This window comes from Labrus mixtus, chromosome 6, assembly GCF_963584025.1.
Source record: "Labrus mixtus chromosome 6, fLabMix1.1, whole genome shotgun sequence".
NCBI lineage: Eukaryota > Metazoa > Chordata > Actinopteri > Labriformes > Labridae > Labrus > Labrus mixtus.
In genome coordinates, this window is record NC_083617.1 from 28,377,374 (window position 1) to 28,401,501 (window position 24,128).

General features: G+C 41.7%; 2 long non-coding RNA genes across 4 annotated transcripts in view; one reads left to right on the plus strand and one right to left on the minus strand.

The window, feature by feature from the left end:
• Positions 1 to 24,128, plus strand: part of LOC132975916 (uncharacterized) — a 255,862-nt gene that overhangs the window by 219,101 nt on the left and 12,633 nt on the right. The window lies entirely within an intron of this gene.
• LOC132975915 (uncharacterized) overlaps positions 13,354 to 24,128 on the minus strand; it is a 151,908-nt gene continuing 141,133 nt past the window's right edge. For all 3 annotated transcript variants that reach the window (XR_009673336.1, XR_009673335.1, XR_009673334.1), the window contains one exon: positions 13,354 to 13,712. This is a non-coding gene — a long non-coding RNA (uncharacterized LOC132975915). The remainder of the gene's footprint in view (positions 13,713 to 24,128) is intronic.

Consider the following 24,128-nt stretch of genomic DNA (forward strand, 5'->3'; position numbering starts at 1 on the left):
TACCCTAACAAAAGTGCTTTGCTGATCCCACATGGAATAACATTAAACTGGCTGAAAAAAAACATTTATAGATCAACGCTGTCGGTCCATACACATTATTCTATGATGTGATAAGACGCTCTGATATGAATGTGAAGGCATACGATTTCCCATGCTAAATTACAAGTTACAATAATCATAAGATATAATATTGGTATCTCTGACATTATCATTGCGAAAATAATTCATTGTTGTTGGCAAAATATAAATATCAAACATGGATGCATGGTCAGTATTTCACATGCAAGACTTTAATTAAAATTGAAAAAATAATTATATAAAGTCAGGTTAGACATCAGAAAAAGATGCTTAAACATTTCACTTATTATCATTCGAAGCATTAGTTAACGAATTCCTTATAGAGATGTTTTTTAAATTAATTTTGTCATGTAAAATAAAGCATCCAAAAAACGTACACTATATTTCTAAAATTAAGTAACCTTTAAAATAAAACACAAGATACTTGGGCCCTAATAAAAAGTATAAGCACTACAGTAGAGCCAGTATATAACCCTGAATGCATTTTGTACCAATAGAGAAATTAAATACTGTTCCCAAATGGACACTTCAGGTGGACACTTCAGGAAGTACAGTTAAATTCCTACAGTTTTATGCATTTCTGCATTTGCTAAATTTTTCCACTCCAGAGGGTGCCGCCCGGCCTTAATGTATAAGTATGACAAGTGTAAGACCCCCAAATAAATGCTCTAACTGTACCGTGTTCCTCTGCAGGCACACATCTCTTCTTGCTTTTACAGCAGTTGAGACTTGTTCCCCAGTCATGCAAGTCATGTCAAATTTGAGAAATTATGACAGTTTCCCCAAGATAAGTCTGATCAGGGCCAATCTGATATTGCACATCAGCACAGTCTTATCAGTTTGTTCTATGACTCTCTCCGACAGAGATATGACAATTGGCCAGATCTATTAAATTTCAACTATTCATGAGGAAATAAGGTGGGAAAAAATAATGTATTCTGCAGATCATCTCCTTTAATCTTCACACACTTACTGTGGAGTTTACGTGTTTTATGATCAGCATCATATTAAAGTCCCTAATTGTTAAATCTAGCATGGGTTGGAAATGTTTTTCTGCAGGACGACAGTCAAAGGTGCCTAAACTCGAAGACTGCAAATTACATTTTGTCCCAGAAATGTGAAAAGCTGACTGTGCCTGCAAACAGCGGCTGCAGAGCTCCCCTGCTATCTGCAACGGAACTGTAATAGCACCACAAATAGTCACACCAATTGGCTATGTGCCTTTCTCGAGGACCCTGTCAGACACAGAAGACAATGTAATACAGTCAGGTAAATCCATGAAAGCCAGAATAATACTGAATAGTAATATGTGAAAGAAAGTGACATGATTTGAGATTGAAATGAGATGAAGAAGATTGGCGAAATCACTCATTTCTTACCCTGGCAGACGAGCTTGAGGGCTTCTTTGATGAGAAGGGCTATTTCAATTCTACAATGGGGGAGATGGAGACTTGCGCCTATTGTGTGAAGTATGAGGAGCGCCATCAACCCCCTGCGAAAAAAAAAGGGGCATTTTTTATTAAGGTGTGACTGTGCCGTCCCTCTTCATATTTTGGAGAGGATGATGGTGCTGTCTTCTCTCTCATCTCTCCACTGGACCCTGTCTTTTTCACAGGTCCCCAGATAGAGTCATGTAAATCTATCAAGTCATCTGAGAGCAGAACAGGCTTCGGGTGTGATAATGACTTACACAGGACTACCAATGGGGAGAGGACTTGCTTGACACACTCACATGCATGTACATGAACACACATCATCCACACCTCTCTACTCCAAGCTGGTTGAGCAATCTCCACACCCATCTCAGGTCTAAACCCCCCTCCATACTGTGCCAGCTGCAGATTGAGGTGGCAGCACCCTTCATAGGCAACAGAGGGGGGGGGGGGGGGGGGGGCTGTTCGAGGGGCATTGCCAGTCTTGCTGGAAGCCTGGGTATCCAGACTGAGCTCCAGGTCTCAGTGGGTAGCTACGAGGAACAGGCCAGCCAGGGTGGTAATAGAGTAAATAACTCAAATGAGGCAGAGTGTGAATTACTTCTCTGATGGGCTGGAGGGGTCCCTGCTGTGAATCTGACCAGGGGGTCCAGCTAGGAAGAGCCTCGAAAATGTGGAAAATAGGTCCGGGATGTGGCGAGGTAGCAGGGGGAGGCATGTCAGCGGGGATAGGGTGTGTGAGAGTGTTTAATACAGGTGATGATGGAGGGGGGAAAATTGCTTGAGGCTACTGTGCCGCAGCAGGTCTGGACGAACAGCAGCAGCCCGAGGGATGGACGGCTGGACAGAAAAAGAGAGACTCGCACAGATGCATCCTGTCCTAAATAGTCACTTGATGGAGTTTGCGGGACATGACATGCTCTGCTGTATGTGTGGGTATTTAAATTCCTTGAAACTCCCTCACCTGTGACATAGAGAACAATTAAAATAATCTCATGGGCTATAGCCGGTATGTAGACATTCTGAGGATGAACAGGACCTGTAGCCCTGTGAAGCCCAGATTCCGAGCACAAAAGAAACATCAATGCCGAGGGATGATTGAAAACCACTTCAAAAATGAACCTGCAACCTTGGGATTCAAAGCAAGGCATATTGCACGAACTAATACAACCAGGAAAATATATGAATACATTTTCCTTCATTAGGTGACCTCGAAGTAGGTTACATGGTCATTTCTATTCTGCTCCGACCCTCAAGTTCACAAACGCCTCTGAGCCACCGATGGGCAAACAAAGACTTCAATGACAGTCCCTCAGTGTCGGAAGACTCCACTTACCATTTCAAAGGGACAGCCCCCTTCACCTTACCAACTCAACGGACAGCGCGTGTTTGCAGAACAAAAAAAGTCCAGTTGAAACTCTGGTCTTGCGTTGGAAGACATGGACCATGGGCTGTATGTATGTAATGTAGAATGTTTTGATGGGACGAGTGACACAAGTATGTGGCCAGTGGCTGTTTTTTTTGTTTGTGATCTTGTCCTGACCTTACACGTCATCAATAATGTATGGCAAGCCTGTTTGTAAAAAGGTATGAAAGTTAAATCAGAGGGAAGATGTTGGCTTGTCTGGTGGCGACTGTGCACCCTTGACAGGCAAATCTTTAATCTGTGTTTAGAGGGAGGGTGTGTAAAGGAGAGCTGGGTGTCAGTTTAGCTATGATGAAGGCGAAGGCATTACAGAAAGAAAAAAAAAATACAGCTCTGATCTCACAGAAAGCCTCCAACTTGCCAGACATTGCAGGAGTTAGCATGCTGTGGACTGACCTCCCTCTCCGTATCTTCCACACCCCTCACCCTTCATTCTTCACGTTCCCAATTCCCCAAACTCGAAGGAAGTTTTATGCATCTAACTTTTCCCTGTGCAGCAGAAACTCTCACCTCACTGAAGCTCTGTCTTCTGGTTGCAAAGCACAGCTGGACAAGACAGCAGAGACCCAGGAGATATACAAAAAAAAAGACTCGCAACATAAACCACCACATCAAGTCCTAATAGTGATGACTTCCCTGCCTGGTTGTTGGATCCGTTTCCTCCTGGTCTCAAATTGAATGCAAGCTCTAAAATTGGAAGTTTGCTTAAATGAAGCTCAGCTGGTGGTTTCAAAGCCTCCAGAAAGAGAGGCTTCTACTGAGGGAATATATTTCTTTGTTTGGTTGGATTTCAGGTGGATAGGCAGTAAGCCATGTAGTATGCAGGTATATCCGGAAGATATGAGATTCATAAAGTCCCAGTTGATGTGGGATGCTGTGTTTGGGTTTCTTTTGTGTGTGTGTGTGTGTGTGTGTGTGTGTGTGTGTGTGTGTTTTCATGTGTGGGGGTGCATATGTGTGTGTCAGTGAGTTTGCAGGTTGAATTTGAATGGAGTGAGCAGGAAGAATCATGCTTATTCTCTCTGGTACACAAAAAAAGAAGGTGGACATGTTCATGCAAGGTGTGATTTGTGGGCGTCGGGGACTTGGGTAGAGATGAAGAGGGAGGTGGAAGTGAAATTGCTCAGTTGGAAAAACTGCACTTTTTCATCTGTTTGCAATATCATGGACTGCTTGACTTTTGACATGTATTTACTCGAGTGTCAGCCGCAGCACCTCCACCTCCAGCATCTCTAGTTGGTCCAAAGATGCTTTTGCTGATTTATTATTGAAACAACCAGGCATGATCATATCCACTCTTGGTCAATACTAGATTTGAAATAATTACAAATTCGTCTGCTAAATTCTAAGGCTATAAAAGGCCTGGCACCAAAATATGTTTTCTGATTTTTGCACCTGTTATATCAGACAAACTAGGTCTAATCTGTTGGTAAAGGTGCCATATACAAATGGTTTATGTAGTTCTTATTTGTAAGATTTTTATGAAGGAAACATCTAGTAAAAAAAAAGGGTCATATTATGCTAAATCCGATAATATTAATGTACCTTGTCAGTTGACATGTTTTATTATTGGCTTCTCACAATGTTTTTGCACCATCTGTTTGTCCACAAATGCATTTTACCTGGAGGGGTAACAGCACCGTGTGTCTTACCACAGTCCAGTTCCACTCAGGAACCTTCGGTGGGTGGCAAAGCACACCTAAATAAAAGCCTAAATCTTGTTGCTTTAATTTGAAATCACATATTATAAAATACTGCAGCTACTTTCAAAGGCCAAAGAAACAAAGGTATGTTCTGAGCTGTGCTTTAGAAGTATGTATTTGAACGTCTGTTGTGGGGGAGGCAGGTGGTTCCAAAAACGGGCGCCTGCAACTGAAAATGCAGGTCACCACTGGATTTCCACTGAGCCTAAGTGAAGACCAGGAGAGACTGCTCAGAGGACTGGAGGGGTATAAGGGATTGAAAGGTCTGAAAAACAGGAATTAGCCAATCCATGGAGCGACTTAAAAACAAGTGATAAAACTATTAAATCAATTCTAAGATCAACAGGCAGCCAGTGGAGGGAGGCGAGTAGGGGTGATTTGCTCCCGCTTACTTCTAGCTGTTAAAAATCTTGCAGCAGTAGAAGCTTTGTTAGGGTAACATTTATATTAGAACTAGATCTCATAGGTGTTCATAATGTCATAGCTGATCAGTGCAAGAGTATAGTTGACATTTTTGATGGCGATATTCCCATTTTTGAAGAGATATCTGCTATCTTTAGCTCATGTCAAAGTCAAAAGTGGTGAGAAAGTAGAAAGTTCTTCCAGCTGACAGAACTGATGTGCAGGAAAGGACACTCGACAAGGACACCTGTAAACAATCAGTCCTGTGTTCTTTGATAGATCTTAGGGTCAGATGTGGACTATATTTACCTTCCCGCACTCGCAGGAAATGGCTGCGGTGGCTGCTCACCCTCTAATGTAATTACAGTTGTTTGCCTGCTGTTGTATCTGCGAATGTCTGTTTGTCACCACTTCTTTTTTTCCCCCGTCCAAACTAACGCCAAATATCCTCTGGTTAATGGTGATTGAAATATGGGTGCTGCCTGTCTCGGAAACCACTTAATGTCAACATGTCAGAGGTATCAGGGGGGAACTAAGTCCAAAACTACTGGACTGTCAAATCATAAACGCCATGGGGAACAGATTTCTCAGGGATCTGCAGGCGATGAAAAGAATCAGCAGAGGTTTTGACAGGGATTTCATTTGGCATCGCTCATGTCTCCAAATTAATCCCGCCACAAAATTATGGTTTCCTTTCATCCCCAAAGTCCCATTTCCATGGCTACAGTGTAGAGGAATCTAAAGGAGGGGAGGCTGATTGGAAGTAAAAGAGGGGGGGGGGGGGGTAAGAAAGGAGAAGCGTGTTGTTCTTTGATTTGATTCAACGTTTCAACTTAGACAAGAAGAAAAAAAGGCTGAATCTAATCTTAACAAAGAGAAAATTACATTTTTTTAACACAGGGTTTATTGTTTTATGCAAAAAGGGGAGAACCAGGAGAAAAGAGTAGAACTGACAAAGAGATTCAGTAGCTGGCTCATAATTAAGCTACAAGTTAAGACATTTTAATTACTCCTGTTTTTTTCTTTCTCTGATGAAGATGGTGCAGCAGCGAGCCTGGAAACGGAACATTAACTATCTGGAAAAAGCAGACAGAAGCTGAGTAAAGCACATTTTGACTCACTCTTTAGCAGCCGACTCATGCACGAATCCCTTCCAGGATACTGTCAGCGTGCTTTTGAAAGCTTAAAAATTGTATTTGCCCTTTATTTATGAATCCTGTTTAATGGAAACCTGCCTTGCATGTTTGATTTCCAGAAAAGGAGTCCACAACAAAGAGTCCTAATAGCATGCTGTAGTCAGTGTTTTAAAGCAGCTGTGGTCAAGAGATTCACAACAGCTGTGAAAAGAACAGAAATCTCTTTTTTTTCTATTTTTTTTCTGGTCCAAAAGCTTCCCCATGAATTTGTGGTTCACTTTGTCACCATAATGAGGTCTGAAAACCAAAAAGGGTTTGTCAAAGCGACTGCTGCTGCCAAGTCCGCTAGCTAGCCATTCTGTTGACCACTGACTGGCCGCTCAAACTGACCATGTGTGGTTGTGGTGCTTGACCAGATGACAATCAGCTGCCCCAAGACAATGGAATTGTAACATTCAGCCATGCAGCTTTAGTGTGCCTTTTTTTTCCTTGACCTTGGCCTTTCAGAGTGAGTGTATTGATGTGTAAGATTCAGCAGCAAATTTCAAATGTTTAGGTTTCATTGTTAGTCTTTTAACTCCTTTAAAGCGTCTTGTAAATGCACATGGGATGCTTAAAGCATGGACGTAGTCTCAGTGACGTCATCTATTGGTTTCTGAAGAGGTGCTATGAAGCTCAATGATGGCTGTCACAATACTGAAAATGCTGACTTTGATTGATAAATCAGGAAACAGGTGAAGAGATGGAGCTGAGGCGGGCCTAAAGCCTCCTGGTAAACCTCTACATGTTCACCCGTCAATCAAATCAGCCACGCACATTTTGGACTAATTCTAAGGTTTAATAAAGTAACAGATGAGATATTAGAAATGTATCCACTGTACCCTGTGTACCAATAAAGAAATGAGCTATTGTTACCAAATCAGTTTTTGCTATCAGGCTGTAAAGATGTTTGTCTCTGCTGTTAAAATGTACATTCAAAAATGGGCTCTGACTGGCATTCCTTAGCTTTTGTGACCAGCCTCAAGTGGACAGTCAAGGAACTGCAGTTCTTTACACTTTCACATGGGCGTGATTTTCTAATCAGGAGGTTGTGCTTAGTCTCACAGGACTTTCCTTCTCACATAGTTAGACTCTTGTCTGATAATGTTTCAATCAACACAATTCTCCATACTGTCAGTTAACCATAGGACTTGGCACGTGTCACTGAGACTGAAAAGTGTGGCCCACTGTTCCAACTAACCAACTTTTATTCTAAAGGCAACCCCACTTCCAACAAATGTATGCAAAGTCCTGATTCTTTGATTGTTTATTGAATAAAATTTTGTCAATTTTTCCTATGGTATGAGGCATGATGAGAGTGATCCGATCTCCTCGGAAGAATGTCATGGACGTACCTATTTCAAATCATAAATATTATAACATGTTTAATATTGATGATCTGATATCCTATTGTGTGAGGGGAACACTGAGGGAAGCTGAAGACGCACTCTGTGGATTGTCACATTGTCAAAAAATAGCCAATCGGAAAGCAAGCTGACTGAAGGCAGAAACAGCCACAACAAATTCATATTTACTCACCTCCAGCTCATGCTGCAACATGTTCAGCCCATGTCTTCACAACTTCATCCATAGTTTTACTTCTTTATTTGTGAATTTTCAGTAAAAAGGAGTCCCAGAATAATCACCAATCCTTCCTGCACATCATTCGCCATGTTTGTTCACTCTAAAGGGGCCTTCGACTGCAGGGGATTTTGTGATATTCCCAGTTTTAAGAGTTGTCAATGGAATCGATTAGTGTGTGCTGTGTGCTGTTTTAATCAAAATGTTCCTTCCACACATTATAAGAACAACATGTTTAATCTATCATTATTTGTGGTTTCACATTTTCAACATCTGTAAGACTTTAAAAATATTTCAGTGCTGGCCAGGTTTAAGGGACATTCATCGAACATCACTCAGCTCATACTAGACACAAACAACTTCATACTTCTTTTTCACATGTGCGGTGATAGGCTCCGTCACTTGTGAAAGGACTTTGATGTGTAAAATTGAAGCTTCAAAAATGGGGTTTTATTCAAACTGTCAGTGATGTAGACAAAGTTGTGAGAGTTTGTTGATGATTAACTCACTTGTATTAACTTCTTCTGCTCTCTCACAGGTTTTTAACAGCAGGTTGGATTACCTTCTCTAGCTCCTTGATTTGAGACACAACAGTCACAAACCATTAGGTGATGTGCAATTTGTCTAAATTCTGCTCCACACATAAACAGACGTCCTAATTTCTGTTTTTTTTTTCTCAGATAAAATCCACATCTGTCAGAGCGTGACTAGAAGAAAAGAATATCAATGGGGAAATAAGGTGCGTGTGTGTGTGTGTGCATGTGTGTGTAAGACAGGGAGGCGCTCTGATGCATACTAATAACATCATTACACCCAGCTGCCCCCGACATGTTTACTGTCCAGCAACTGTCCTCTCGCCACCAAACCAAACTCCCCACCTCGACCTCACCAATCCCTTCATCCATTTGCCTCCATCCTTTTATTTCTGCCATCTCTCCTCCCATTCCTTTATCGTATCTCCTGCTAAAATGCAAACAACACAATGAGGCTAATTATGGTACATTTACCCAAAATCCCAAGCTGCGATGGCAATAAATCTGCCTGTGATGTGCTTACTGCATGGGACTGTGTGTATGGCTGTATGTGTGTGTGTGTGTGCGTGTGCATGTGTGTGTGTGTGGGTGGCGCTCCCCTCAGTGTAGCCTCTCTTTTTTTCCTGGCATTGAACTTGACCTGGTGCGACCCCTCTATAATGAATGAATTGAAAACATCTCCCTTTGGAATGCTGTGTATGGAGAGAGGAGGCCATAGCTGCCTTCACCGCCTCTACTCTGTGTGTGTGTGTGTGTGTGTTTGTGTGTGTGTGCGCACACGTGTTTGCTCACCCTGAACAAATAAAGACCCAGTGCCCCCCCCCCCCCCCCCCCCCCCCCCCCCACTACATCCTACCTGTAAATATTGAGCACACATTGTTACAAACACAGACTGCACACACACACACACTTAAACAAAATATTAAGACAGAGTAGAGCAGTATTTCTCAAATTGCGGACTCTGCCCCCCAGGGGCGGAGCGGCCAAATGAAAGGGGGGAACTGGGTGGCGTGGGCAGGGTCATGCACAATTGGGTGGCCTAGGCCCCCCTTAAAATCTGAAAAATCTTGGCCACCACAGATGCAAAGCCAAAATCTTACTTGACTATGATTGGCAATTTATGAGAGCTTGATTTATGCTTAAACACATTATTTTCTTGTATTGTATGCTAGTAGCTTTCTTTGTATTTCAATGTGGCACATTTCCGTTTGTTAGAACTTTAAATTGTCACTTATTCAGGCTTATTTCTTTGTGACCAAGTCCTCCAAAGGATAAGCCTGGCAGATATTAATGATGACACTCTGATAAGTTTGTTTTTAAAGTTTCAAAGAATACAGGAATATTCATTATTTCAATGTTTACTGATAGCAGTTGAGGTAGATATGATTAGTAAATATAGAAAAGGGAAGTAAATGGATCATTCTTGTGTTTTCACACATACTGAATAGGATAATTCAGGTGTGTGTGTGTGTGTGGGGGGGGGGGGAGTGAGTCTGAAAAAGCTCCTGATTAGCTCATGTCTCTATCGGCAAACACTGTGAATGTCAAACAACGAGGATGTGTTTGTTTTTGTGTGTCCACATGTGGCCAAATGTCCAGTAAACCTGACAGGGTGGGACGTTGAGCTGTGTTTGATCTTAATCCTGGATCTACCATCCCTTGATGCTGTCACCATCAATCTCACACATAAACACACACACACACACATATATACATTCACACGTCAGGGGGAGGGGCTAGTGACAGCACGCCGAGGGGTGGGCTCATGAATAATAAGCAGGAATAGAAAGAGGTCCAGGTATAGGGTTGTACTCTCTCTCACATTCACACATGCACAAACACACACCACACACACACACACACCACACACACACACACACACACACACACACACACACACACACACACACACACACATATCCCCCATATAACCTCGCCCCCGTGCTGCCCTCGCCCTCCTCCTCCTGCAGCCTCCATGTTTATGCATGGCACCCTGTTTCATATGTATCGGCCACATCATTCCCCCTGTTGTCACGGGAACTGATGACACAGGCTGCATTAAGAATGATGACCCGCCTACAGATTACTGTGCTGTTGGTACACCACATAAAAACAGACACACACATACATGAACACACACACGCACACACACACACGTTTCCGCATACAAAAACAGAAATACTCAAATTCACAGCCTAGCACATACACGTACACATAAACACACACACACACACACACACACACACACACACACACACACACACACCCTGTGACTGATGTTGGAAACATTTCCCAATGGGACCTGATAACACCAGCATGGCAGCCTACCATCAAAAATGTTGGGGAAAAACACAGAGAAAAGACAGTGGACATTCAAAACACCCCCCCCCCCCCCCCCCCCACACACACACACACACACACACACAGACACACACACATAACCCCACACTGACCTCAGCCAGTAAACCACAGCCATATACATTATGAACATCACTGCCTTAACTGACAATCTGCATTACTATAGCAGGGACAGTGCGGGGCATGTGAGGAAACTGACTGAATGTTATTGATCCTTGTTTACCAGACAAACAGATTAATGCAGTTGCTGAATTATTAAAAGCAGCTAAGAGCACAGATGATGCTGCTGCAGTAGCTGCTGCGTGCAAATGATCACAATAACATGCTTTATCATCACAAAGTTAAAAACAACAGGAACAATGAACATAGATGGATAACCAGATTAATGAATCACAGAGATACATTCTGGACATGGAGATTTTATTGTCAAATCTGTAAAAATGTGTATTTAGATAGCGTTTAAACAGAAGAAATGTTGGAAGATCAAATACAAACTACAAATTGCTACAGAGAACAGTACTGGAAGAGGCAAAAACTGAAATATCAGGTTTGTCCTGTAAGCTGTCCTCCAACATCCTTAAGTTTCACCACATGCAAACGTCCTCCCATAAAATAAATCCAAAGGGAGTTGATGTTGAAAGTTGCTGTGGTTTATTTGAAATATGCCTGAAATGTAAAACAAAACTCTTCTGCTTTCATGTCCTGATTTGATGTTGTATAAATGCTGATGCTAATCATAAACAGTCATTCAGCCTGCAGTCAATGAGGGTATGAGCTGTGAGCCACCTTCCCCCCAGATACCCGATGTGCATTAACCTGAACACTACCCTCTACCATTTTTTTGGAGGCCACACATAAAAATGAAGACAAAATGAACAATCTATATACATAACAATAAATACATCATAATAAATAATACAGCCCCAACAGTACTTTTCAAGAATTGAGTGCAAGATCAATAATTTGCTTGATCCCTCTGTGATCTAAACCTGGACTCCAGAACATCCAGCAGGTCGAACCAAACATATTCCAGGAGTCATTTGGACAGCAGGCGGTTCGAGCACTATTTATTCTGTTATCTAAACTGAAGGATGAATGATGCTGCTAATTTATCAACACAATGAAGGACCTCAGATGCTGCTAAACATTGAGTTGTATCTTTGCATTAAATTACAGCCATCAGCACTGCACAAGTGATCACAGGCTGATGTTTATGATGTCAAAAAACACATGATAAGATGATTAAACATCTGTCTGAGATGATACTAAAACTTTATTTTTTTACTTTGGAAGTGAACATTTTTAAGTAAAAAACAAAAAGGTATAAAGAGGCAGATGACTCCCAGAGTTTGTAACCGGGTAGATAAAACACTGATTACTTGGCCTTATAGGGCTTACAATCTTTAAATTATATAGAGCACACCAACAGTGTGAACATGTCATGAAAGGAAACACAGTCTAAAGTCAGTGCTCCGGTCGGGCCACCCCAGTCTTAAAAGTGTGGACACGCCCCTGGAAAAAGAAGGTATAAAGAGGCAGATGTTGTCCAGAGTTTGTAAGCGGACAAATAGTTCATGGGTTACTGTGTCTGTCTATGTTGTTGACGTATGTAGTAAACCTTTTCTGACTATGAAATGAAGTAATTTCATTTCCAGTATTCAGTGGCCTTAGACTAGAGGGCTTACAATATCACAATAATACAGAGCACACCAATAGTGAGAACATTTCATAAAGGGAAACTTACCACGAAAACTCTTGGATAGGATAAACGACGGAGAAATCTCAGAAACAGTGGAGGGATTCTTCTTCACAAAATAAACAAACACTGCACATCAAATAATGTAAAGATTTATTTGACCAGAAAGGCAGAGGAAATGAAGAAAATAAACTTTTAATCTTTTTAATAATAATTTGTATTATTTATTATTGATCCCAATGATGGATCCAGGAGAATGTCCAGAGGGGTGGCAATGTGTGGCATGGGCCCCACTTCTGATTCAATCTGATGGACCCCCCCTGGTGCCACCCCGAAGTATTTAGGGGGTTTGTTTAGGGAACAGTCTGCCAGGAGCTTTCTTTGTATTCCAATGTAGTAGTTTTAATTGTAACTTTGGACGTGCGACTCCTATTAACATAACATACCCAAGAAAATAACATCTGCATAATAAGAATTAAAAGGTAGACGTTTCAATTGATATGAATAGAGGGGATTAAAAAAGGGTTATTCATTTGTGTGTGCAGACATATACTGAATGTCTTACGTCCTTGAGCTTAAGTTTTAAGCCAGTCGGGCCACCCCAGTCAAAAAAAGTCTGGACACGCCCACCCCTGGATGGATAATACAAATTCTCAAAGGGAACAAAGAAATACAACAATCTTAAAATACTCATTAAAAAATCCTGCTTTTGAAGTGTTAGGTAAAAGGCTATATGCATTATCATCTTAGTACTTAAAAGTAAAAGCAGTCGTTGTGCACCAAAGTGTTATTTTAGAATATAAAACAATGACAACAGTAATCCATGCATTAACTTCCTGTAGCTGCACGGTGGCTGTGCACCGTCTGTGCTGGTGATTATGGAGCGAGTAAGACACTGAATAAAGATGACAGTTGATGGTTGGTGGCATTGTTTGTGAGATATGGGGTCAGTGTGTGTGTTGTGGGTGTGTGTGTGTGTGTGGGTGTGTTGTGGGTGTGTGTGTGTGTGCGTGTGTGTGTGTGTGTGTGTGTGTGTGTGTGTGTGTGTGTGTGTGTGTGTGTGTGTGTGTGTGTGTGATATGGATAGTACGGTCCACAGAGATGCCTTCTTTGTTTTTCAGCGACAGACATGAAACAGAGGTGGGAGAAGAAGAAAAAAAAAAGTCCTCATTCTGTGTGTCTCTGTCGTCGTGTTCCACATTTCCTGTCACTCGCCCATATAATGAAGTTTTTCCTCTTTCACTCTTTTGTAGTCAAAGTGAGAGACACCAACTGATCCTTCCTTTTTTCTTTTTACCTCTTTCTTCTCCCCGTTTCAAAGATGCGTCTGTCGGAAGAAGAGAATACATAATGTATATCACAGACAATCGGAAAAAAAAACAAGGCATTATGAATAATTAATAAGCCGCGATGCATATGTATAAACATTTCCATATCAAATAAATATCATATCTAGTTTTATGACTCTGTTTTTTTGTGCTTTGAATACTCAATTACTCATAAGCTTGTCTGATCATTTGCAGCGGGACGGGCTCTTCTGCACGTTGTGATCAAATAACCGTAGGTTTGAAGACGGGGAAGTTACCGGGAAAGAGAAACAGCACTTTTAATAAAAAAAAATACAATAATTTGAAGGACTGTTTCACCAAGTTCACCACAGATCTGATGTCTTCTAGTTCAAGACGAGACGAGGTACAGAACTCCCAGCGAGAAAATAAAATAACTTCCTCGAGTCAAGGGGCATTGTCTTCAAACTAGATCAAGTGGGTTTCTAGAAGCCTTCACTTGACTTCAGACTCCAGAGAGAGTTTGTGAATTTGTGCTGGAAGATTTTTTTACAAAATAAAAGAGTCTGTAATACAATATTATGAGAGTTAAGGAATAATGTTATCCCCCTTTGGCTAGTCCAACACACATGCTGGATGTGATTGTTTCTTTGAAAGGTTCCACAGTAGAAATACAGTCAGCAAGGATGAGCCACCTGATACATTGAGAGGCCTTTTTGCCTTCATTAGATAGGACAAAAGACTGTAAATACTAATGGATGAAGCTGGAAATGTTGACTCAGCCAAACTTTCAGTCAACCTAAAGACAGGCTTACAGCCGAAGCTGAGGCTGGTTTTAAGCCTCTTGACCAACCCATCACGCCCACCTGTCAATCACGTCAGCTACGCGCCTAACTATGGATAACACGTCGCGTTTTCAAAATCAAAACAGAGCCGTTTTAAAGACATTCACCCCCCCCCCCCCTCCCCCGTGCACAGTGTGTGCCGATGATGACATAACTAATCAGACCTATTTCGTTTTTCTTCAGCTCAGTCTGTAGGGACTTGGGTTGGGAATCGGAGGGTCGCCGGTTCAAGTCCTGGCAAGGACCATGTCCAGAAGTTGGTCTGGTAGCTGGAGAGGTGCCAGTCCACTTCCTGAGTGAGCTCTGCCGAGGTGCCCTTGAGCAAGGCACCGAACCTCAAAAACTGCTCTGGAGCGCTCACTGTGGGCAGCCCCCCCTCACTCTGAGACCTCTCCATTAGTGCATGTCCATAGGATCCTGTTTGTGCATGTGTGAGTATTTCAGCCTATGTTTGTGTAGCATGTTCATTAAACAGAGTGTAAAACTGAATTTCCCCAGCGCAGGATTAATAAAGTATAAATTATTATTATTATTATCATTATTAAACAAATGCAGTTCAGCATTTTAAGTGCTAAACGTCCTGAGCACAAAAGACACCCTCAGCGTCAGTGTTTCTTTTGTCACTGTGCTCTCAGCGCTCCAAGTTAAAAACAGTTCAACTGTTGGAACAGCGCCTCGCTTGTCAATGTCACTACTCCCTCACCAATTAAAATCAAAAAGGGGCGGGGCTAATATCAGCTTTGTCAGCAACAGTGTCGGAGGAGAAACTAATCTGAACTGATTTTTAAAGGTACAGTTTCCTGGTCTAGAGTAGAGGTTAGATTCTCTGGCCGAGCCCAGCCCGACTCGGCCTGCGGCCAGTTACAACATCACGCTAAAGTTCTAGTGCAGTGTGTACTCTCCAAACTCATCTACACAGACATGAAGGTAGAGGTCCTGAGGATTAGCTGACCTGAGCCAGTGGGAGTGAGCAGGAAGTGGAAATTTAAGTGTGTGCAGGATTTATTCGGTGTCCAGGATCGCTTTGCTTCGACTTTGCTGACTGCTGGAAGCCAGAGATGTAACTTCCAGGCCTCTCCACCTTTGGCTCCAGCTCTGAGTTAGACAGGTTTGCACTTGGGGAAACTCTCCTGTACTTGTGTGCCCCCTTTTTTTTTCACAAATTTTCACGTACGCACATGTTGTTTCTCACACTTTTTTTTATCTCACATTACCTGTTCCCTCTCTTTTTACACTTTTTCACATTCTTCCCTGCATATCTTGTGCGATCTCGCTCCCTCTTTCTGGTGTTTGATCCCCCTCTCCTCTCCTCTCCTCTCCTTCCCTCCTCCTCCCTTTTCATGTCACACACAGTCTCTCTGTCTTTCCACACTATTCCTCTCTGGCTTACACACACACACATCCTTTCCTCTTTGCCTGTTTCTTTTCACTTACTTTTCTCCTCATTCCTCTTTTACAGACTCTCTCGTTAGTCATCACTCTTCCCTCTGTCTCAAACACACTCCAACTTACTTTAGTGTCTTGCTTCACCTCCTGCCCTCTCTTTCTCTCTTTCTCTCCTTCTGTTTTTCGTTTTAGCTTAGCCTCGATTGACCTGTTTTTTGCATTTTTTTTTAAACAATTCAAAAACCCAGACCCCCCCAAAACAACCTCCTATCCTCTTCCTCTTTTCAAGTTTTTCTCTGTCTTTGTTTACCTCTGTAACCCCTATACCTATCCCTCTTTGGCTTTCAATGAAGTTACACACACACACACACACACACACACACACACACACACACACATTGGCCTGATGCCCATACACACATTTGGACCTGGCTGCATGCTTCTCAGTGTCTGGGGCCTTACTGTGTGTGTGTGTGTGTGTGTGTGTGTGTGTGTGTGTGTGTGTGTGTGTGTGTGTGTGTGTGTGTGTGCATGCATGCATGTGTGCCTTAATGTGCTCTCTGTGTGTGTGTGTGTGTGTGTGTGTGTGTGTGTGTGTGTGTGTTTGTGAGGCCAGTTTAAAAGCAGGATTTGGCAGTGCTGAAACTTCATGCTCCACTCTGCTCAACCCCCTAGACCTGCATGAAGACAAGGTTATCATGTTCCCCCATCACTGCCAGACACACACACACATGCATGCATATGCACAAACACACACACACACACACACACACACACTCATTTTTGGGCCGTGGGTTGGAGGGTGTGTGTGTGTGTGTCTGTCTGTGTGTGTGTGTGTGTGTGTGTGTGTGTGTGTGTGTGTGTGTGTGAAAGAGAAAGAGAGAAGGGGGTGTTAAACACAAAAGATGCTACAACCCTGCCTTCTGCTGGCCAGAGAGCAGAACTAGAGGTCAAACACACGCACACACACACACACACGCATACACACACACGCGCACACACACACACACACACACACACACACAGACACGTACACGTCATCCAGTGTAGAATTGTTATGTAGAGCTTAACTTGTATGTAAATGCTGTTATAATCAATGAATGACAGAACTGAAAAATAATAATATAACCATATGTTTGTACACGTTAGCCATTACACCAGCCATTCATTCACAAAAATAATTACGGATTTTCCTTTCTGTGCTTATTGAAGAGTGATTGTTATATTATATATATTCTTTATCACCTTCATCCTCTACGATGGATGCAGAGTCTTTGATTGATGGCTTGTTAAAAATGTGGCTGTCAATCAGTACTTTTACTGGCTTTCAAACAAAATGACATCCTACAGACTCCTTTAACTTGAAAAGGACACACTTCAAAAGGACATGACTCAATTATGTAATTTGATAAGATGAGATGTGTGATCGTTGAGAGAGTTTTGTTCATCCATATTTGGGATTTTGAACGAGGCTTTCGGTCCAGATCTACAAACTAGCCCTACACTGGTCATATTGTAATACCCAGCAACAAGGACGATTACATTGCTTTTGCTGATAGCTTGAAGGGGAATACTGAAAGCATGGAAATCTTAAATACCACCAAAGGCATCATTGTGACTTTCTGATTATTGATGTTTTGAAAATTGAAACAATCAAATAATTTCTTAGAGGATCAACCAAGAAATTCTACAAAGTGATGGACCCTTTACTAGTTTATTTTGACAGGCGTGTAACTCTGAGTATCCGAAACGTACAACCACTTTTCTTTCTTTGACACAAGGGTTTTCTCAGGAGAGATGGGGTTTATCGCAATTATTTTGCTTAAATGCTAATGCTAATGCTACTGCTCGTGTTGAACAGAAAAAGTTGAATTCATCAGAATGAAAGAAGACTTGTGAGACAATTTAAAAGAACATCAACCAATTTATATTGCGTTTTGATTTAACTTTTGATTTTCCACATGTGCAAGGTCACAAAGGGGCGGAGCCTAATATGCAGCCCTGACCATTAGCCTATGTACAGGGTTAACATTACCAATCAACTATCTTCATACAAAAGGTCATATGATGTTTGTGAAGTGGCAATTTAGTTCAACTAGAAGGTGTACTATCTTCATTTATATTATATGCTTGATATGAAACCATCTGTCTTGGTCATGGTTAAGTAACACATCAGGGTGGGTGTAAAAACTCAATTCTTACTTCTGGTTCCATAAAAAACAAAAACAGTCACCTGCGTCGAATGCTGAGGTCTTCTGGGGCTGTGTACTTCATAGGGTTGTATATGTCAGTGCAAAACCCTGCCACCTTAGGTCAGACATCAATATTGTCTCACCATAAGGTAGGTTATAGACTGAATATTGTGCATCCATTTTTGTAGGTTCAAAGAGTGAGAGAAAACAAACTGTAAGTATGCTTTTTGGCCGCAGAAAACACGAGTTGATAGCAGAGAAGAGAGTCCGTTTTGTAGAAGAAGAAAAAAGTAGCATTTAGGCAATTTGTGAATTCTGCAGGAAGTAATCAACTGACATTAAAGTCTCGTAAATTGCTTTGATGTCATTTAGGGGCCGTCATTTCTCCATCCATGACACATGGAATGATGAAATCTTCACACTTTTGCAAAAATAATCCTTATTATCCTGAATACATATACAGTCTGATGTATACCCTTTAACTGTCAAATTAGTGTTAACATCATTTTCCAATTAGCAAAGCTTTCAACAACCTGATTAAACCACCAATCCCATCCACCCCCCCCCCCCCCCCCTGTCTCTCAGGAATAAAAGCAGAGGATAACTTTATTTCTATACAAGCTATTGTGAGTGGAAACCTCTGTAGCCACTGTTGATCTATTATCTTCCTAATCATATCTTTCCAGGGAATAAGTGAAAAGGAAATAAAAGGGATGGTTCCAGGAGAGAGAGCGAGCGAGAGAGAGAGAGAGAGAGAGAGGAGGGGGTAAATAAAGACAGAGATGAAGTGATAATAACTATGATAGAAGGATGGAGAGGAGAGATAAATATAGCATATGAGGAGAAGAGAGCACTGATTAGACCTGGCTCAGGAGATGTCATTGTTAATTACCACCCCCTCACCCACCTGCACCACACACACACACACACACACACACACACACACACACACACACACACACACACACACACACACACACACACACAAATATGCACAGGCAATTGATTTACAGAGGTTCAGAGTGCAGGTACATTTTGATATAGTTGAAAGATCACACTCACATGGATGAAAAAAAAAAGATGCAGAAACATTAGTGAAGGGGAAATCAGCTGCAGACATTAATGAAGCTGCTGAGTTTCTTTCATATAAGCACGGTTCTTAAACAGTTCTTATATCTGAAGTAATCTAACCTAATGAATTGACTGACATGTTGAACTTTAAGAATTCTAATCAACTGTTAATCAACTGACACATCTTCTGTGTCTGTTAATAGGTATTATAGCAGAATGCCACAGTACACAACCTCGTAAGCAGTTTGCCTGCGAATGAATGTCCAGTTTTGGACAAAATATAATCATGAAATGTTTCAGGTGGGTTGGGGCACTTAAATATTTCACCTTTCTTTGGTAATGTAAGGTCATCATGAAGCTCAAACCTACAGCTGTCTCAGCCTCTAATCCTGTTTTCGTTTGATACAAATAAACGTGTTAAGTATAATGAGAAGTTCTTAGTTAGCATTTCAAGTACGTTTAAGGAATATGAGATGTTTCTCCTGCTTCCAAACAGGAGTCAAAAACTAGAAAGACATGGGAAACTACGAAGAACGTAAACATTGAAGGGACTCTGGGAGGGGGGCTGCCACTGGAGACACAATGGCTACTCTCACCACGTCCTACCTTAATGTGTAGCGTCAGTGAGATGTTGGCTTTCTATTAGGAAACAGTGTTAGCAAGGCATGGCCTACAATCCCTGCAGAGGCAAACCAAAAGGGTTCTGTCGCCAAAACTGCTTATGTTTTTCTGCTTCATTTATTTTTTTATGTTGTTGGAACTGTCCACAAGTAACAGGCTAGAAAATGATGTGAACAGGAATCCATAGTCTAAAGACCCCACTGTATCCGTGTGTGTCGTGTTCTGTTGACACTGCCCAATCCGGAGCTGATCACACTCTCTCAATGCTCACATTTCTACTGCATGCACTGTGGCCTGATTAAGGCCGCGTTCCAGAAGCTCCACTCCCCTAAGGTCCGCTGACAAGAAGATTTGACCTGTCACTAATATGACAAACTAATGTAATTGCCTTGCAGGTACCGTGAGGTACCAGGTAACACTGCGAGGTGAAACAGAGCATCATACTTGACACAAACCAGATATACCAAAAACCGGAACTGTTAAAGTTCCTTTCCCAAATTATCTCCATAAAAACACAATCTCTAAATAAATCTGTGACCATCACTTTTATGATGGGTTACAAATATTCAGATCTTGCATAACCATGTTCATAGTGCATACTGTATATTTTCTACTCTGCGTTGAGCAGCACCACCAGGCAGCTGTGGCTCAGTTGGTACAGTCAGTTGCCTCTCAACCAGAAGGTCGGGGGTTTGATCCCCAGCTCCTGCAGCCACATGCCTGATGTGTCCTTTGGGCAAGACACTTAACCCCAAGTTGCTCCTGCTGCTTTGTCAGTGGCATATGAAAATTAAGGGGATTAGTTACTTCTTATGGACTCTTTACCCAGCAGCCTCTGCAATCAGTGTGTGAATGTGTCGGTGTGACCTGCGGTGTAAAAGTGCTTTGAGTAGTCAGAAGACTAGAAAAGGGAAAAGCAAGCTCAATTCCATTTACCATTAACAAATTCAGGTGTTTCGATTTTGAGTCATGTACCACCAGGTAGTTCTCCATGCACTCTGTGGTCCAATATTATTGACCATCTTACACTTCTTTCAACATAAACAAGACTTCTTCTTACAATAAAAATGAAAGTATTACTTATCACAGAGGGTCGCCAGCCTGACAGTGTCAGCTACAACCAAACAATCTTTCCTGTGCACATATGTAATGATCATTTATAAAAAGAAATAAACAAGATGAATAATTTAGTCAATAACTCATCCTTACTACTCTACTTTATAGGCTTATTTAGAAGAAATGTTTTTTTGGGCGCTCCATTGCTCTTTAAACGCCTCTGTGGCATGTTACGCTTGTTCATACTATTAAATATATTTGCAGTTAAAAGAACAATTACAGTAGCTCTGCTTTTATCTAAAGTAAAATGAAAAATAAATTAAATCAAGTACATATAAAAGACAAAAGATAGAAAGTGTATCATTGAATTCCTGTACTTAATATAACAGAAAAGAAGAACATGTGCTTGCTTCACTACAGCTTTCCTTCCCCACTACTTTAGCACGCTGCACAATTCAGATCCTGTTAGCCACATTAGCTAGCCCTGCTTGGGCACTCAAACAGGCAAAGAAATCCAGCCGAGTCTCAGGCCTTTCTCAAGCTGTGAATGGAATAGCTTTGCAATTTGTCCTGGCACAAAACAGCATTTTGATCTTAATGAATGGCAAATGGCTACCATTAGCAGTGAGAGGGATTATTGGGAGGGGTTGGTTTATGGCACGTGTATGTGTGTGCGAGTCCTGTCTGTGTCTGTGTGCATGTGTTTTTTGTGTATTTGTTTGGCTTCTTAGTGGGTGCTGCTCTGATCCTTCGTTTAAAGGCTCACCGCAGGACCTCTTCATGGGACCCTCAAAGAGATGGGCAATGTTTAGAAGTCAGTTTAATAAATGTACAACACACACACTCTTACAAACACATACACACAGAGGGGTACTATAAATGTTTGTGTGTTTCTGACATCAGCTGAATTGAATACAAACCCCAGAACACCTCAGATGGCAGCTTGCTCATCCTTGAGTTTCCATATGAATGTAACTGTGTAATGGTCGTGTGTGTGTGTGTGTGTGCGCGTGTGTGTGTGTGTGTGTGTGTGTGTGTGTGTGTGTGTGTATGTGTGTGCGTGTACCTATAGGTCTGCTCGTTTACTAATGACCAGCATGTGCTAATTACCGTCTCTATAGATAGAATGCTTTCTTTGTGCTCTCTTGCTGATCTTCTCGACCAATCACAAAGCAGTATTGATGTCTTTCTTAATTGTATTAAACCGAGCTGGGTGATTGGCTGCAACTGCAAAGCGGCAGACAAAACACACACTCACTGACAGCTGGCCAGCCTGCTAATGGACCTCGTGTGGATGTGTGTGTATTTGTATGTGCGATACCGCTTCTACGACCACTAATTATACTCCAACTACAAACATGGACAGTATTACAAAAGAGGGTCTTTATCTACCCTTTAAGTGTTTTATTAAAACAAGGAGCACACTAACAGCGATGTGTTGTTTTACCTTGAAATACCTCAATGTTTATTTTATAGAATAAATCCAAGAAGAAATATCCACTTATGATGAATTATTTCTGATACGCAGCCATAAGAGCTGGGCACATGTCTTTTAATTCATTAACTGTTCATTTTTATAGCTTTTTTCTTTTCTTTTGGAGGTGGACACTAACTAGAAAAATGATTATCGGAAAGATTAGGCTTCCATTACATTTGGTTTCACTTTCAGGTCACTTTCACCAACTCAATTCAACTGACCTCATTTCCTCCTGACTCTCCCTGAAGAGACGACGCTGCTGACCCCCGTTGTTATCCTCATATTCAGCTGACACATCTGTACCATGTGTGATGTAATGTAATGCCGGACGTGGAGGGGAGAGAGAGAGAGAAAGTCCTGTTTCTACTCAAAGGGACAGTGAATTAGAGATCCTGATTGGTCAAATTAGGCGGCATTCAAAAGTTCAGAGTACTTAGTACAGACAAAACAGCTGAACTGAGGTGTGATTTTTCAATCAGTCCTTCATGGATTTAATGTGTTTGATGTGTGTGAGGATTATATCTTTCAGATTTACAGCAGGACATGAGTGCAGGATGCACAGTCTAACCCAGCACTCTCACCAGATATGTGGACACTGCATGTCAGCTCCGTTTCAGTACGGCACAATGCTCCATCGTCAGTCAACACCAAAAGGCCAGTGCAACAGAGCGCACACATAGTTGGTTATTAAAGAATCATGAACGACAGCGCAAGATAAAATAATGTACGTGGTTTAAAACCATATAAAACCCGTACAAACACAACAGCAATCACACATAAGGCCATTGTTCCCAACTCTTTTATTCTGAAAAAATGCCAAATGTTTTAATGTTGTTTCCGTGTCTGACTTCCTGTCCCGCTTGATCTGCTCTGCAGTAAAATTGATGCGCCGCACTTCGGCATCCGGCAAAAATAGAGGCCTTGCATATCTGCTGCAGAGGGCTCCAGACTGAGCTGGAATGGAGCTGAGACGCAGCGCCGCAAAGACAGTGAAACCAATCAGCTCTGCTGCTGTGGCGGAGCGGTGACGGACCGAACACGCATCTGGTGGAATTAAGCAGTAACTCTACACACAGCCATAAATACTGTGGCTCTGCTTCTCTTTCTGACCTGACTATGACCTGCACACTGTTTGAATATAGTCTTCACAAACATTTTGTTTCTTGATTCATAACTTGTAGAAGCAGTTTATTTCCTGTCTGTTTTGTGGCTTCGCAGTCAAACAGTGGATTACTGTGTCTGCGGTTCATTTGATATCTTTGTTGAATTTCTTGATTCAGTCTGCTTACCAAATTTGGCTTCAATGCATTATAGTGACTCCTGATGAGTAAAACATCTCATGCATAATTTATGCCTTTTCCGCATTATCCTGTTTGTGTGGAAAAATGTCCTTAAACGGTATTCTGGCGTAAAAAAACAAAAAAAACAACGATAAAAATAAAACAAACAAGCAAAAGAATCAAATTGGAAGATGCACAGCGTGGTATGCACATTGTCTATCATTCAACCCCGGGACATTTTCTGCCACATCAAAAAGCTTGCTGCGAGCGCAGATTTAAACATATGTCTCATCACTTTCTTCTCTTCTTTTTTTTTTTTTCAGAATGAAATAAGCGTTGATGAAAGGCGGCCATTTTGTTATTTACATTGGAATGTGCTCTCCTTCTAAAGTCGGCCACGGCTTGAAGCAACATTCATATTTGTTGCCCCCCCCCCCAACACACACACACACTTTTTCTCTCCCTGCCTTTGTCTTTCCTCCCTCTCCTTGTCATCTTCGCACAAAGGGGCCGTGTGTCATTTCTGTTT